The sequence below is a fragment of the Carassius carassius genome, chromosome 33, assembly GCF_963082965.1.
Source record: "Carassius carassius chromosome 33, fCarCar2.1, whole genome shotgun sequence".
Lineage (NCBI taxonomy): Eukaryota > Metazoa > Chordata > Actinopteri > Cypriniformes > Cyprinidae > Carassius > Carassius carassius.
In genome coordinates, this window is record NC_081787.1 from 7,658,155 (window position 1) to 7,676,165 (window position 18,011).

At 37.9% G+C, this 18,011-nt stretch overlaps 1 pseudogene; it reads right to left on the minus strand.

The window, feature by feature from the left end:
• Positions 1 to 6,502: 6,502 nt before the first annotated feature.
• On the minus strand, positions 6,503 to 17,208 carry LOC132114118 (lamin-B2-like; annotated as a pseudogene).
• Between the last annotated feature and the right edge of the window lie 803 nt (positions 17,209 to 18,011).

Consider the following 18,011-nt stretch of genomic DNA (forward strand, 5'->3'; position numbering starts at 1 on the left):
AACTCTCATTAGATTATGAGTATGTTCAAGAATGGTAAAATCTAGTATGGTAGAATAAGCTGACATACTTGCAAAGACTAGTCTTAGGCTGGTAATAAGCTGTATTTATTTTATTTTAGATATTATTCTAGGTTCAAACAGCCTTTATACTTTAAGTATAGCTAACTACCTTTTTGAATCTGTGAATGACCTCAAATTATGATTAGCTTGTAGCTTGGCAAGCCACAGTTTTAAAAGTTGTTTCCAGCAGATTGTCGAGACCTTGCTGGACTTTTCTGTCTTTTTAATTCTAACTTCGCAGCAGGCCCCAAATGCACATTAGTTCATAAAACTGACCAACCTCTGCATAAGTATGAAAAAACGGAGCCTGAATATTCTCTTTTAACATGATCTCCCAGACATGCAAAGATTATGAGAAGTTATGAACAATCAGTGGAGCCTACTTTCTCTTCTAAACAGGAAATTATCATGTCCTACAAGCACCTAGACACTCTGACTCTGTATATCTCAACTATATATTTCTCTGTGCACTCTTTATAAAGTCCCAGTCCCTAGTGGATTTCAGAAGTAGCTCCCTTGCCTGCTCCTTCCACATTTACCCTGCGGGAGAAAGTGTGTGATGTTTATGTAGTTGCCATGACAAGAGATGTTCTTTAGAGAGAGACTGAGGAGGTGTTTAATGATCTTCAGCACCCTCAGGTTTAGACAACTATTATAGCATCAGTCTCAAACATACACAAGTGTTTCTCTTCTCTGCAGGATAACCGATGATGGTTGGCTGAGGACCAAGGAGGGACTTTTTTCTGCTACAATACCACCCAGAAACCTAATACCATCCTGATGATTACTACTGGAGCTGTTGACAAACAGATGATATTCTCATGCATATGAAATTACCTGAAGTTTATACATATCAGACCGGTGGCATTATTTAGGTTACCTTTCTTTATTTGCCGTCTCTTGAGAGACAAGCATTTTTAAACTCGGATATCGGATTCATGAGAAAACCAAACACAGCATGCAAAGAAAACAAGCACTCCTGAGAGACATCCATATGCGTAAACAAATTATATTCATCCTACATGGAAATTAAACAATGAGCTTCTATTGCTTGGAATTCAACTTTCATCATCATGCCCATCAATCATTACATACTCTTATATTCGAGTCATACTGCACTATAAGTGCAGTTAACAAGGTTAATGTCTTTGGCTTACAATAAAACATATGGGAAGTGTTTGTGAGGTTTAAAAATGGCAATTAACATTGTTTATGTCACTATTCCACATGCAAGTTATTCCCATAATGCTTGCTGTGAATCAACTCCATGACTTTAACAATGGCAAAATATTATCTCTTTGCAAATGCTCACATGCAAACAATTAAATGCATTCAAAAGCATTTCAAATTTTATTTAAAGGAATCTGTGAATTACACTATGCTATTTCATGGAGCCTCCGTGAGCATTTGGCTTTTGCTCTAGCACCTCCACAGCACATTTGTCTTCATCTGAGGTAACTGCTGAGCTGTGTCTGGGGGACAGCTCCCATTCGTTCGGTTTGATGATTAAACAGATTTTGATTTGGCATACTGCTGTGTAAACTTCCTGTGTGGCTAACCCTCAGGTCTAGCCTCGCCTCTGCCCCCCCCCCCAAGAGTCCCAAGCACCATTGCTGGTAACATCCTTCCAAATGACCAGAGTTCAAAAATGCCTGTTTAACTCCCTCATTTGTAGGTGTTCCTCCAGGTCATTCTCCTGTTTTTCGCACCAGCCATATCCCAGAGACGTTGTGAATATTAAATAGCACAGACTGTGGGAATGGCTCCCAAATGGGCAGCAGATGTTGTTCGAAGTCGAGGTGAGATTGTTTTGGTGGATATTGCTAGTTGACAACACTTCACAGCATGTAACCACTAAAGATCGGGCGACCACAGTTTCCACCAAAACATAACGGTAACAAATGATTTCGACCTCATCAAACCCTTTTATCGAATATTTACAAACCATATGGCTATTGCATAAACCTCAAATGTCTTGAGGGTAAGTATCTTTTCATCTGTTGGTAATCACTATAAGCTCCATATGTTGTTAAGGTTCCTTAGGAACATTATCCTGCAGCTTTACTCTGATAAAAGGGGATATAATGTCTACCATAATCTCTTTAGAATAAAAGATGTGTCCTTTTGGCTGGTAACATTATCTACTAAGAGGGGTGCCAACTCATGCCAGCTTCAGCTGCCGAACTGAATACTAACACTCTAGTCAGTACAAACTACAACTGCCTTCTGGTTACCTGCTCGACCTGTCAGCTCTGAGAGGAACCAGACCAGTATAAGGAGTAAGATGAATGAGTAACTAGTGGAAAATCATTTCAGAGTCTGTTTAAGATCCAGAAGCAGTCATACCTTCAGGCGAATGCTGTATCAAACTCAGCGAGACGAAAGAAAGGAAATAGCTTGGAAGGATGAAGAAAGAAGCATGCAAACCTATTTTTAGGGATTTATACAACTCATATCCTGCTTTTGACTCCATATAAATACTAATAATTGCTGTGATGATTAAAGTAGATGCTACAAGAAAGAGTTTATTTTAACATAACACAGAATGAGAATGTTTTATGTATACTCTACAGTATATGCATTTATATTCATTATAGGACAAGGGATTGAGAAGACTGCATGGGAAATTAAAAGAATGACATTTTTTTATAAATATGATGCAAAGCAGAGCATTGTGGGTAAACATGCCTGGTAGCATCTATATTGAGTATATGATACATACTATATACCATGCATTGCTTATTGTGGTGTTAAGGCCGTTAACTAAGAATGGAAGACCACATCACAACTAGAATGATAAAAGCAATGAGGAACAATATTGTTGGAATATCGTTTTTCCAGCTGATAAATCATAATCCAGAGTTTGAGCATTTAAAGATGACGTGTGCTTATAATAACAAAACATTATCATCAGTTGGTGCAGCCACACTAGTATAATTATCGATCTTGATGGAAATGCGTCTTTACTGACAAAAATTTATTTAGATGGTTGTGACAGAATGAAACTACTGGCAATTTGTCATGTTCTAAATCCATCCTGTGACATTGATTCATTAGCAACATGAAAGCAGCACCTTGACAGAGTCACCGATTGGAAAATCATTAACCTATGACATCCAAATTAAATTCAAATATCACAATAACCATGAAAATTTACAGTAAACAGACTGTCATACCAAGAATGACAGGAAAAAATAAAGACTACCTTGTGCTAGAAGTATGTTGTTTGGTGTTCTCAGTGTTAGTTTGTAGGCAGCTCTATCATCCTAGTAGAGACGGGGAAAGAGTGATGACTTCTTTCTTCGTCTGGTAACATCTTGCCGATTCCCTGCAGCTGAGGGCGGCCTCTGTAATTTATTATTTGTTCAGTTCTTATTATGGAAATACTTTCTCAATTGACTCTCACTTTTGTATATTTTCACAGTCATTATTTTCTTTCTCTACTCTCTCCCCCCTCCCTCTATGTTTATTTGATGTAATAACATGCTTGGTTTCGTTTCTAAAGGCACAGCATACTTGAACCTTAAAAATGAGTTTTCTCTTTCAAAGGAACTTTGTTTATTTGTTCAGTCAGTCAGGTTGGGATAAAATGGCCAAGAGTGTCTATCATGAGGTGATCGCTGAACTGAACCATACATGCTGCTCTCTAGTGTACATTACCTCAAATTCCTAATCCAATTTTTCATGACTTAAAAAAACTGCATGTTCTGTTTGGCTCAAATATCATAAGGTATTGCCAATGATTACTTTATACAAAGTTGGATGTCCCATTTTTCATGTAAAATTTCCCTGTACCATGTGTGGAAAGCTGCTTACTTAGCAAATTACATTATTTGACTCTTTGGGTAAATCTCACAAAACCTTTGGTCTTATTTCACACCAAAATCAAAAGACAGACACTAATTTTAGTACAATTACAATTATTTTTTCATTGTGACATAATTTTGTTATATATTTTTTAAAACAAATATAGCTAAAAAAAAATTTAAAACTTTTTTAAAGCTAAAAATATTTAAAAAATTAACAGACACACACACACACATTTATTATTCAATATATTATGAATAAAAATATATTATAAAAATATAAAATTATATGTAAAATTGTTTAATGTTTAAAATTATATACAAATACATTCATCTATCTCTAATTAAATATGCATATATTATCACTGTAGTACATGATTGCAAAAAATAATGTTATTTGCAGTAATGAGAATAATGGCAATCACCATTGAGAATATTGCTAATTACTACATAAAAAATGTTAAAACTCACAATAAGTAAATAAATGCTTTAAAATGCTTTATGCAAAACTTAATTCCTTATTTGTAAAAAAAAATTTTTGTTATCTGACATGCGTGTGATTGACCCCCTTATTCTCACTTTAAGCTTATTATTATAACGTCAGTGTATTCATGCTTACACACAGGCTTGACGTCTGTGTAGGAATAACACTGTCTAACTAGACTCAGGTGTGTAAACTTTAATAAGCATTAGTAAAGATTAAGAGCTGGCGTTTAATCTTTGTTATTCATAGATGTCTCTCTATCGATCTCAAGAGCATCAGGATTAAAAAAGGCCAGGGGTGTCACTGACCGCTGACCCAAACCTCAGCTTTGATGACTGACCCCTAATGCCAAGTTGGCAAGGTCTGAAAGCTAAAAGGAAGACTGGCCTCTGACCTCTCAATGTCACTGCTGGTCTACAAGGGGTTAACAGCCATTCAGGTCCACTTGGGGGTGGGGGGGATGCTGAAACTCCCATACCAATACATCATGTCCAAACCTGCCATCATCAGCAAAATCATTCAGTTCATGTTTTAAAGAGCAGTTGGTTCTGTTTTATTCAGTTGTTTTCAGCTTGGATAAGTTTTTCAAATTGGGAATATCAAAATTCAAAATTGTAAATGACTCACAAACCATCCCTACGAAATTAACAATGTAGCACAAATTGATTTAAAAATGCATTACCAGCGTTTAAGAAATGTTTTAACTGGTAATCAGCACACAGTAAACAAATTAGCGAGTAATGAGAACACAATATTCATCACATTAGAGATGGAAACAAGATGGAAAAAGATGTAAAGCAGAAAGAAAGACAATGAGCACTGAGTAAAAAAATGCCCTGCCAAATATTCTGATATATGACCTTTTGCTCCCTCCTACTGATGTCAGATCCTCCCCTCCCACTTCCTTTGTCAAACCTCAGGAAAGGCCAGAAGCAAACCAAAATCCCCACAGGCCAGCAGACCAGGCCCAGGGTCTAATACTTCATCACAAGCACCCAGAAGGCTTTGGGGTGGGTGATTGTATTTAAAGAGGGGGGGGGGGGGGGTTCAGGGTGATCTGGTGCCCTTGGGCAACAAGAATGACTAAGTACCTTAGCAGTGAAAATAAAGGCCCCAAAGACAAAGCGACTTCCTCTCCTGCTGCCTGTGTTTCATATCCACCAATTTAAAGGAGTCAGTTTGGCTGCACAGATTTATTTAAATGCTGTAGGTTGTTGCATAGAAGAAATTTAAAATTCTCAATTAAAAACAAGCTGTAGATGATGAGACAATAAAATGGGAACTACTGAAGATGGAAGGTTAGGTATTTTCTGTCAATAAGTCTGTAACTTATAACTTCTTAACTAATAACTTTTGTGTAATTTTGCATAGTGAAGCTACATTCTTCATTTTTCTGTCCATGTATGCAGGACACCATACATGGTTGAATATTTTAAGGATTGAATACACCGTTAGTGAGTGTATGGTGGATGAAATCGTGTCTCTTAGTCTGAGCTACAAAACTGGGCCAGCACAATTTTGGTGGGACTAAAGCATTTTAATAAGACAAATTATTTCTTTAGAACTTTAATTTCTATATTTTATAACTTTAATATCTAATATTTCTTTAGACTAAAATCAAACTTTTAAAGTGCGTGTCTAAAACATTAAAAGGTTAAGTTGAGATCCAACAGAGCACAAAGAAATGTGTGTGTTAATATTTTACATGTCTTTAACGTCACTTTAGTTTAATGTATCCTTGCTGGATAAAAGTACTGTTTCTTTAGAAAGGAAATTTTACAGACCCCAAACTTTTGAATTATAGGGCATGTATGTGTCAGTGACAAGGACTATGAAACTCCAAGAAGATGATTCCGGTGCTGAAAATCCCCCATCACTAATCAACACACTCCCACTGTTGCACAGATCCAGTGTTTCTTGAAGACCCAGGGTTACCTGCCACTGACCCGTTATCAATGAGTTTGCACAAACTCCCTAAAGTTCATCTGTCAGTGAAGGTTTACATCTGCTTAGAAGGTTAAGTGTGTCTGACAGCTATTTTCTTTACTTTCCTGATTTGTGAGACTCGCTGTTAATGGTTGAATTGTATGTGGTTTAAGTCTTTCTTTGTGTCTGCTTTAGTTCAGAAGAGAGCATCACCTCTTCTTGCATCTTACAGGGAGCTCAGCCTCTCCTCCTCTTCTTTAACCAAACCCCTAGAGCATGAAAAGAAGAACAACATTTTCCACCCTAGAAAGAGTAATCTAAATTTAATCTGCACTAGTGAAGCTAGGGCAACTATTACAACCCCAATCTCATTGTCACAGGGTTATGTGTGTTTTGAAAATCATGATTTTGTATATCATGATAAAATGTCTGTTGAGAGGCTACACAGATGCTGGGATAATTGGTGTTGAGTCTGTACCATTTTAAAATTGTAATGATGCAGAATGTGGCATCAGAGATATTTGTCGACAAACAGCATCTGGCAAAAACTACATGTGGGATTTTACACAAGCCAAATGGCAATGGAAATGGCAGTACAGTGTTATTAGGGGTTTGTGGAGCAGACAGCTCACTAAAATCTGCAAGAACATACAAGCCAAGCCTTCATCTCTTATTTAGCAAGGATGAGAAAGCGGGAGTAATCTGAGAGCAGTATATTGAGGAAAATTAGTATATCTTATTGCAAGGATCAGAAGGCACAAAAGTGTGATATCAGCAGCCTGGCCTGTCGACAAAGACAAAACTCTCTTTCTGTCCATTTTAATGAGCTATTGTTTGTAAAGTTGTCACTTCCTAAACCTATAGGGGCAGGAAGCTCTATTTTAGGGGCATTTCAAAAGATTAAGGTTATGTGGTGGATGCGTCATGCCACACACATCAGTGCCGATGGGGAGTATTCCCAATTCGGTGATGCCATGGAAAAAAGCATGTCTAGCAAAGGAGGAAATTAGTTCATTCTTTCTGCAACTTTAAGAGGATGCACTTCCTGTGACCCATCTTGGCCTCAGGAATGAGGTCACCATTATTAGGTATGTCTTTCTCATGTATTGTGTCACTCATATACCCTGCAGTGCAATGACATAATTTAACAAAAATATATTCTATTAACTGTAGAATTATTACTTTTTTTAAAATAATTTATTTAAAAAGATATGTTGTCTTTGCTCCATTAGTCATATTTACCATTTTCATTATAAAGCATAATCAAACTATATATTATATTCTACAAAGTAAAAATAAAGTAAAAATAGAATGTAGCAATTTCTTCTGTTGTGATGAGGAAATTCTTGAAGGACCTATCTGAGAGGTAAAGCTTAAGTAAATACTTACTTAGATTTCACTTTTAGACTATTTCACTCTTTACTGTATTATTGATCAAACATAAAGATAATGACCATTAGAGACACCTTTCAATAACATTCAAAAGTTTGGGGTCAGTGAAATATTTAAATGTTTGTGTATCATGTTAATATACGAGCAATAATATCAGCAATGCTTGCCTTCACACAGCACCACTTATGATCGTCATAACATATATCACCTCTAAGCAGCAATTTCGATGTCCAGATTCATCTTTGATTCATCAGTTCTTCATAGTCCCCAGTCTGATCCTTCATCTAGAACTGAAGATCAGCCTCCTCCTCCTCCTCCAGCTGACAAATGTAATTCTGAACAGAGACAGCACAGTGGTGAGATATTGAGAACCGCTGCAGTAGAATATGATCAGTGAGCGTTTGTACCTCCAGGTCCTCTATCTCCTCCAGGTATTTGGCTTTCTTTGATTCTATTTCGGCGTCCAACTCATCTCCATGCTTCTCCAGCTCTGCCACCTCTTTCTGCAGCTCTACAATCACACATACAGCTTCAGAAAAGACAGTGTATGTGTGTGATTTAAAGCTTGTGATTAATGGTTTTAAATTATGTACTGATTAATTCATTTTTACTCATTAAAAATATATACAATTAATAATGCATATGAAAGATGGTACACCACAGCCAACAACATTCACAATATATTGGGAGCTCCTTCAATACTCTTTAAAAGGCATCTTAGGTGACACCCCATGAAGTTGGTCAGAGTCTGCAGAGCTACAATCTACAGTAGACATACTGTAGGGCAGCTAATTTAAGGGAGCTAAAATAGAAGAACGTTTTATTTAACTTTTTTCATCACTATATAATTTCCATAATTCCCTTTGAGTTATTTCATATTTTTGACGACTTTATAATGTGAAAAATTTTAAATAATTTGAAAAACATGAGTCTTTCACTCTGCATGAACATAAACTGATGCGGATCCACATTGTGTAACAACACATCTGAGCTGAGCTTAACGTAACATTATGTTGTAATTAATGGCTATTTTAGTCTTAAACTAGCAATTGTGAGAACATGTCTGAAAACAGTTGCTGTTTCATGTTGCATATTCACCCATCAACAAACACAAAGCAGAGACCTGTCAGCCACACCTCTGTGCACGAGCTGCCCTGCTGTGAGTAATTACTGTAATCAGGTAAGTTAAACAGTCAGCTGTCAGAGATGGATGGAGATTGCACGCTCTGTTTCTCTTTCAGGTAGATCATGTCAGGCTCAAAGCTCTGTTATTAACAAGCTGATGATATGTCAACAGATGAAAATAGTTGTTACTCTGAATAAGGCAGTCTGCAATCCCCCCACCATCAGAGACAATTTGACATATCTGTGCCGTAATATACAGCTAAATGATAACTGATTTCACCACCAACAGTTTGTTTAGGCAATCTGTCTCAGAGAGCAACTAGATCACTAGTATCTGTCCCTAATGGCAGGAGAGATAGGGTGACGAGTATATTAGGGATGTGTCCAAAAACGAAGACATCTGCTGCTGCCAAGTTAGATTGGCATTTTAAGAAAACTGACCCGAATCTCTTTTTTTTGGTCTTTATATAGTAATTTATTTAAAACTATATTAAAAATGTAACTGATGTAATGATTTGAAATCTGCTCTGCGATGATGAGTATTTTTTTAAATTGTAAATAAGAATTTATTCATTAAAAATGTGTGAAGCTCAATACATCCCTTAAAATATCAGTTAATTTGACAGCAAAGTTAGCTAAGGTTGTAAAATATAATTTGCTCCAATTTTCCAAAAACATGAAAAAAAAAGGCTAAAATAAAACAAAATTAAATTACATGTGCTTTTACTTTTCTATGATTAATTAGTAAATCATGATTAATTAGTGCATGTATTTGAAATTAATATTTCATAAGACATTTGCCTTTTCTCTGTCCTGGACACTCTTATTTGTCACTGATCCATCAAATAGGCTTCCATGACAACACCATGGCATGAATTCAAGTGAGTTTCATAAATACTGAATACTTCTTGACTACAATACATATTTCCCAGTAAAAATGGGATTAACAGCTTCAGAAGCCATTATTCTTTGCACCAACCACTGAACTGCACAGAAGGAATTGGATATCATAGGAGACATGTACGCTGCTTTCAAAATCTGACCGGTTGAAGGGATTTTAGTAGCCAGAATGTTACATAAACATCGGATTCAGATGTGCCTTGAAGCCTTCTTACCTTGCATTCTGCAAAAGTTTCTGACAAGCTAAGAAACCTAACTGATAGGAGAGAAAAATACAGAGAGAATGTTGTATGAAAGGAGGGAACAAGATGCAGTGGAGCAGACGGTCCATCACTGATCAGGGAACAGGATCCCTGTGTTATGAGAGTGAGCAGTGTGGTTGAGGACGGTCAGTTTATTTTAAGAGAGGGGCTATGACCACAACCAAAATAATTAGAACCAAACCACCCTGTTCGTTATCTCAAACGTAAAGGTGTCACTTGTGGCTGACCAATGATTTTCTTGCTCTTCAGAATGTAAACTGAAGCAGTGAACGGCTCCTAATCATTCTTGGGTGGGAATTGGGAAAGCCCTTTACCTTCCCTTATAATTATATGTGGATCGTAAGCATAGACAGTAAAAGAAATGGACACAGCGACCCCATTGGAACTCATTTGAGACAAGTGAAGCCCGTTTTTAGCTATTTTTAGCACTTCCGTTTCTGACGCGCAGACTCAAACTAAGCTTGATGACGTCAGCAACCTGTCTGACAGATGTAAATCTTCTAGTAGCTGTGCGTGCAAACTGCCATCGTTAATCTTGCAGAGACGGCGAGCTTGAGCGGGGAGTTCTTTGGCGTGAGTGAGAAGGAGTAAGTATTCTGATTAATTATTTTGTATAGTATTTTAAAATGTAACGCCAGCACGCCATATTAAGTTAATTGCCTGCGAGCTTCTCCTGCTGTCTGTACGGTAATGCGACAGAGAGTCGAGTGGTTATGACGCAATCGTTAGCCTATTTTTACAAAAACTGTTTCTACGGGGCCATAATGTAACATAGAAGGTAATTGAGCCCTTTATACATTGTCGTGTATCTTTAGAAATAAATAATGGACAAATGGAGTCTTTAAATGCCTCAGATGTAAAGTTATTCGCTGATCAAAGTGACGCCTAAATGAATGGGAGGTCAATGGGATGCTAACGCAAGTGAAGTTCTGCTACAAGATGGCGGCACCCGGCCGACTTCAACTTCCGGTCAACTTCCTTGCTGCCTGATCGTAAGCCAATTGGCTGTCACCATGGGGATATGAAGTGCGATAAACCTGTGCTTTAGGTCAACGTCATTTGTTGACGTCACTGACACGCCGCAAACACTTTACTGTGGCTGCTTTCGGCATCAGGTGTGGACATTAGAGAGGTAGGAACGTTTGGTGACTTTATGAGATTGTTTTTAAATTTAGTAACTAATTTTCCTGGGTTGCGTGTGTTTTTCTTGCACCTTAGTAAGTTCTTGATTGCCATTTCCTCTCGTAAAGTGCGAGTCCGTTTCTCGTGCGGACGCATTATTGCTGTGACCGTTGTTGGGTGTGTGCGCTCCTGATTATGCACGCATCATATTCCTCATTGGTAGGTCTAACCGGCGTTTACTAAGTTCGGGTGAGGCTCTATAACAGTAATATTAAATGGTGACATTCTATTTTATTCCAGGTGCTCGCCCTAAAATGTTGGAGAGCGTAAGCTGATTGCTTGATCACCATTCCTTCTCGTATGATTCAAATCAACGGATTCGTTTCTCCAGCAGATCTCGCACTGCTGCTGCGACTGCTAGTTGGGCGCGTTTCATGTCCTGCCCACGGATAACATTGCTGTTTTGTTTTGTGTTGATTTTGTTTTACCTTTTCTATTTTGTTTTGTTTAAGTCGTTTTTAGTTATATTTGACTATAAGTGATATTCTTTGCCCTTTGCATATTCTGATATAGTTGTTTTTTTATTACTTGGTTTTCTAATTTGCAAAGAGTTTTATCTTTTTTTGGGGGGGGGTTCTTTTGCAGTGCATTTATTTCGTGTGGCTTATTTGATTTATCTTATTAAATGCAACTTCATTATTTTTCTTTTGTATTGTTCTAGATTGTATTTTATTGTGTTGCTTAGTTAATTATTGTAACTTGATTGAGATCGGTTTGGTTTATTTTTCTGTAAAACCATTAACACCAGTTTGCTGTATTTTCCTGCAAGCTGTTAAAACCAGTTTAGTGTATTTTCCTGCAAACTGCTGAGATCAATCTGGTTTATTTTTCTGTAAACTAAAATTCATTGTCTTGTTTTTGCATCTCTTTAACTCTTTTTGTTTAACTTATTTGTTTGATTCATGATTTGTAATTTGGGGGCAAATAGGCCTTGTACATTTCTCTTCCAGTTTTGTTAATTCTTATTTTTTTTTTTTTTTTGTTTAATTTAAATCAATATAGGGCAATTCAGCGCCTTAATTATTCTGTGTGCATTTTTAGTGACTCATATTAAGATTGCTCTGTTCTTGTGCCGCAGGATCTGGGTGCCAAAGGCAGGGAGGCCGGCTCTATTCCCTTCTAAGTGGTGGTGGTGTGTTGTTTACAGTGTGCCGTGTCCATCCGTGCAGTATGGTGTGAGTGGGTGCACTGGTGAAAGGAATGATTTCTCTGCTATAGGCAGCCTAATCTCTGATAGCCTGACCCTGCTGGTGAGCCCCAGTTAGCTGGTGTCTCTGTGACCTTTTCAGTGCCAAACCCTTATGATGAGCTGTGCTTGGCTGAGGCCTGATATATTTTAATGAGTGTTTTAAAGTGATTGTGTAACTTAATAAAGGCAGCTGTTTTGTATCGTCACCCATGTCTCTGAGCGATTATTGATGAATGAACTTGCGTGTCCTTTTAGAGAGACTAAACTCTCTGAGTGGCGTAGTTGGCAAATTATCCTTCAAATGCACCTCCGGGTTGCCACAATTCCAAACATACATCCTAAATGTTTTCCCTTTACGTGAATGCACCGTCACTTATTCTTCTCTGCCTCTTTTTTTTCCTTTTTTTCTTCCTGTTGGTGAGGGAGGCTGACAGGTGAGATTTTATTACTACGTCTCCTGAGGCACGGCAGGAATGTGTGAAGTTTACGATTGAGGGAGAGAGTGTGTTGGCAGACTGTGAAATGTATTGTTCATAATGGAAGACAGTGAGTGAGATAAACACAGTTGGAGACGATGCACTCCTCAGATGCTCCTGGTGCTATCTCTCAGAATAATCACTCCGGGCAGCAGGAGTTCTCTTACTATATTTCTCAGCTGTCAGTCTGACTGAGGACGCTGCATTGTGAAACACCATCCCCCACAGAAACTCCTCAGCTTTTACCCGCTCTCCTAAATGCTGATTTTCAGCATTCGGGGCTGACACAGGAACTTGCGTCTGATGCTGAGGTGGTGGGAGTTCAGGTCAATAATTTGAGTTAAGCTGTGGCCATGTACACCCTGAACAGGTTTGAGAGTAACAAGTGCATTTAAATGTGGGGCCAATTCTCCTAAATTATTGTTCTGTGACTACAGGTTAGAAGAGCATGAAACGGCAAGACAAACATACGTGGACAAGTACCTCTATCCCTCAAACTCAAAGGCTCATTTGATTGCACAATAACAGACTAGCTAGGAAGTCAATGTCACCTAAAATTAAACATTTGGGAGCCAAATGACTTTATTTTACAAGTGACAATTGTTCAAATGGTTTGTCAGCAGCATTTGGTTACCTTTCAATGTTATATAATCCTGATTGATCCTGATTGTATTTATGACATAAATGTCACTGCTTTGTACAAATATTTCTGCCTGTTTATATGAAATATCAATTGAACTATAATCAAAAAATATAAATAAAATTTCTTTAATCTCTAGAAAGAATTCAACACTCACTCTACAAATATGAATCTGATGAAGACAATAAAGTATAGGCTGAAATGCCAAGCTTAAATGTTGCAGTTTTTTTTAGAGGTGAAATATTACTACCAAACAAATTTTCCTGTATAATGGACTTTACAATGGATATCGGATCTTACTACATTAAACAACCAATGATACTTCTAGCATTTTTAAACATTTTTAGAATTCCATTTATTACAACAAATCTGTTGCAAATATTTTTATATACAACAAATAATTCACTAATAATGACTCAGTGAGGGAGGTTTTGTGAACATAGGTAAAAGCTCTAATCGATTCACTGAGCGTGTCCGATTCAACCTGCTAACTCACATGCAAGTTCAAGACCATTCTGTACTGGTTCATAAGAAGCATATTTTCTTAAATCAGATGGTGTTCATTATTTCACGTAGGAAATTGGTGTGCATTCTAATTAGACGTCATCTGCCTAAACTAAAAAAATCCCCCCAAAGTGGATTCAAATGTAATTATTTTTATAATTTTTTTGTGTAATTTGCAACCAATTTAGTTTGGAGCCCTGGCGTGACTTTGGATGGTTCAGAGCTGTGTCACTGATGCAAAAGTGTGTTGATGAAGGTAAACGCACTCACCAGGTTCTTGAGGATATTCATGTCAGTCTCTTTGGAGACGTCCTTCACTTTCCCTCCAGTCAACTTAGCCAGCTGCTCTTCCTCCTTTCCTGCAGCATCAATAGCAGCAGCCCTCGAGGCTCTGGACTCAAACTGAAAAGCTGGAAAGGTTCACTGCTTTAAGTTTCTTGCATCTCTGAAGAAGAGTAACCATCCATCAAGTTGTGCAGAGAGCAGGCAATGAAGATGAATCACTGATTATTCCCAGAAAAAAGAAGAGCAAATGAAGGCCCATCAGGTGAGCAGGTGCAACCTGTCAAAAATCCTCCTCCAATTACTGTTCCCCCCAAATCCCAATCAATATCAATTGTGAGCGAAACAATTGGACCTTGTGCAGCGCTAATGAATCAAAGCACTAGTTTTTGGTTCCAGAACCACCTGAGAGAGAGATAGCAATGAATAGAAAAGCAGACTAAATGAAAACAGGGAAGGCTGGTAAAGGATGTTTGTGCATGCATGAGCTGGTTTTTTGTGCATGTATAACTTTTGGCAGAAGAGCAGGAGTTGTTCTTGGCCTGCTTATTTTACACCCACACACAAACACACACTAGAAATCTCTGAAAGTCTATAGAGGCTCTCCTGTGTCTTCTTGTAGAAGTGATCTATTCTCCTCTCCAGACTCTTTCTGCATAGAAGCATGGGAAAGGCTCCAGATCTCTGATTACTGCCGCAACCCTGGTCGAGAGCAGCCATTCCTGGGGCAAATGGGGTTAAAGGGCACTGGTGCTGTAGGATGACCTTTAGAGAGCCATCACTCCTCAAAAGACACAGAGGGGACAATAGTGTTCTGTGCTAGATGTGAACAGAGCTCTCTGTCCCACAAAACTGTCCCCTGAAGTAAAGTGTGAAAGAGGAAGGAAAAAACAAGCAAACCAGCCACACTGAGATGTGTTAAGGACGATTCTGTCATTACTTTAAAGGCATACAGGCTTATTTAATTATTATAGACCTTTTTATAGTGTTTGATAGTGTCCATCTCAATTGACTTTCATAATATAGAAAAGAGCAGCTATTATGCTACATTTCTCCTTATCCCACAGAATAAAGTACTTTTTTTTTTTTTGGTGAACTAATCCTTTAAAAGGAACATTTCAAGATGATACAAACTCGACTGACAGAAGTAAGTTCACACACACCGTGGACAGCCATTTTTTTGTGGCACCCGGCAGAGTGCTGTACATCCACTCTCCCAAACTACAATCCCTGCCGTTACTGAGACTTGAACCCACTATCTTTGGATTACAAGTCCAATTCCCTAACCATAAGGCCACAACTGCTCCAATGCCCCAATGTGCAACAAAAAATAAAACAATGGTCCCACTTGAAAAATTTGAAAGGCAATATGAATATAAGTTTAGACAACTTTACAACTCAAATAATAAACTAAAGACTTAATTTAAGAGCTTTAAAAAATAATGAGCTTTACATTTCATCCTTTAAACCCCCTGAAATGCTGGTTTTATGTACTTATACAACACAACTTGTTCTCTCATGTATGTATACTTGTAACGGCCTTACTTTAACTCTTTTATAAGGTTATATTTTTTTATTGTTTTCTGTGGTTATCAAATTACTGGTTAAAAGTTTAAGATATTTTAATGTTTATCAAATAAGTCTCTTTGAAAGGAGTCAAGGCAATATTTATTTGATCCAAAAATACAGTAAAAACAGTAATACTGTTAAACATTAACATTTTAAAATATATATATATATATTTTTACTTTTAATATATTTACAAATGTAATTTATTCTTGTGATGGCAAAGCCATTACTATAGTATTCATTGTCACATGATCTTTCATAAATCATTCAACATGCTGATTTGGTAGCTAAGACACCTTTCTTATTATTATCGATGTTGAAAAAAGTTGTGCTGCTAACCATTTTTGAGCAGCAATCAGTTGAGACATTTATTAACATTCTCACTGTTTTACTGTCACTTTTAATCAATTTAATGCAGAATAAATTCTTTTAAAAAAATAACTTACTGACCCCAAATGTTTGAAAAGCAGATGTATATGCTACAAAAGCTGTCAATTTAGCCTTTTACTCACAGTGTCAACAGTCATTGAGGTTTCAGAGTCGATGTCTCTATCTGTGTGTAAATCACCAGTTTGCTGTAGTACTCTTTGATGTTCATGATGAATGGAGTGATATCAAAGGAGGAGAACTACAGGGATACAAGTAGGAGAACCTCCATCCGGAGTCCTGGGCTCACATAATTTCTCCATCCTCTCTGGACAAACACAACAATATGACTTTTGTTTTCTCCTCAGGTAACAATATCTGCCCGTGCGAGACAGGGCAGCTGTGCATTAATCTGGGTTTGATGAAGTGTTCATGAAAAGGAGATTTCTCGAGTCCAAATCTCACCTTGTTCTCCTCAACGTGAAAAATGAGTGAGTGAGCAGCAGATGTATCAAGATAACAACAACAGTTAATAAAACAAGAAGAACTTCTGTTTTCATTTCATATGCCTGAACTGTGAGTTATGCTGCACATCCCAGAGGGAGGTCAATGGAAATTTCTCTGTTTTCAGCACTTGAGTACCCGCAGACTCCCCATATATTCTTTCATTCTATGTTTTGAGGGACCGTGTTTCCTGTCAGTCTCCATTCCGCAAAACCTGTTCCCCTTACGATCAGAGGAGACACTTTAAATGGCCAAACCCCTACAAGACCATTCCAAGAATTCAGAGGTCTAAGGTAAAATTGCCTTTTCTGATAACAACTAAGGAGTAACAAGAAGAAGTGTTATTGATGCAACATTCTGCATGGTCTTACCGTTTCATGCTGCCTCTCCATGGCAGCCAGCTGCTCTTTATAGATGGCCACTTGCTCTTGAAGAGCCAGGCAGTCAGGGGTAATTGCATCCACTCCTGAGCGGGGCAGCAGAAATAAAGGTCAATTCAAACACAAAGCACTTACCTTCAACATCTTCTATCGTGAGCATCATCGGTGCCACCAAGTTTCCCCCAGCAAAGACTGCTATGCAGGGAAGAAGAGATCCACATATGTAGCCCAACATCCAACGTTCAGACAAAGCTGCACTTTATTCGGCTCATCGGGGTATCTTAAGTGCCTGATTAATTGGCGATGAATTCAATTACTCAGAGTGAAAGCATTTGCATGTGAATGCTGCAATGTGACGGTGGGTCTGGGCAGCAGAGGAGGCGCATTGCACACACACGCTTCCCTGGAACCCAGAATTGGCACAGTGGCTGATTTTCCCGTTATCTCAGCGTGAACACAAGCCCAGTAATGGAGAGAGTCTAGACAACGTTTCAATGCTGATTTGCTTTCTCTATTCCACACCGCCAAAGGGCTGAACTTCACTATGGTGGACGCATTCCAATTAAATGCTTGAAATCATACTTTCTCATGCAATTTTTTTTTTCATATAACCACTGTCTTTAAAATGCTAGTTCAAACTAGTTTAGTGAATCCAAACTAGTGAAGATACAAAAATGCATATAGAATGCCAGGTTTATGTTTCTAAAGAATTTTATTTATACAGCTGCCACTCCACTTCTAAATGATCTTTCTGACTACTTCTTTGGTTCTATTCCTGTTTTGTTCTTTCCCTCAGCCCTTTTTGCTCCTCTCAGCCCAGCCGGAGAGCTAAGCCCTGTTCTGTTGCATCTAGGAGATATGAGAGGCTGAATGAGTGAATTATTAGGCATGGTGAAAGCTTTCCCACATCTGCTCTTTTACTGGAGATGTGCTCTGACATATGTGGGGTGGCGGAGTGGTTTC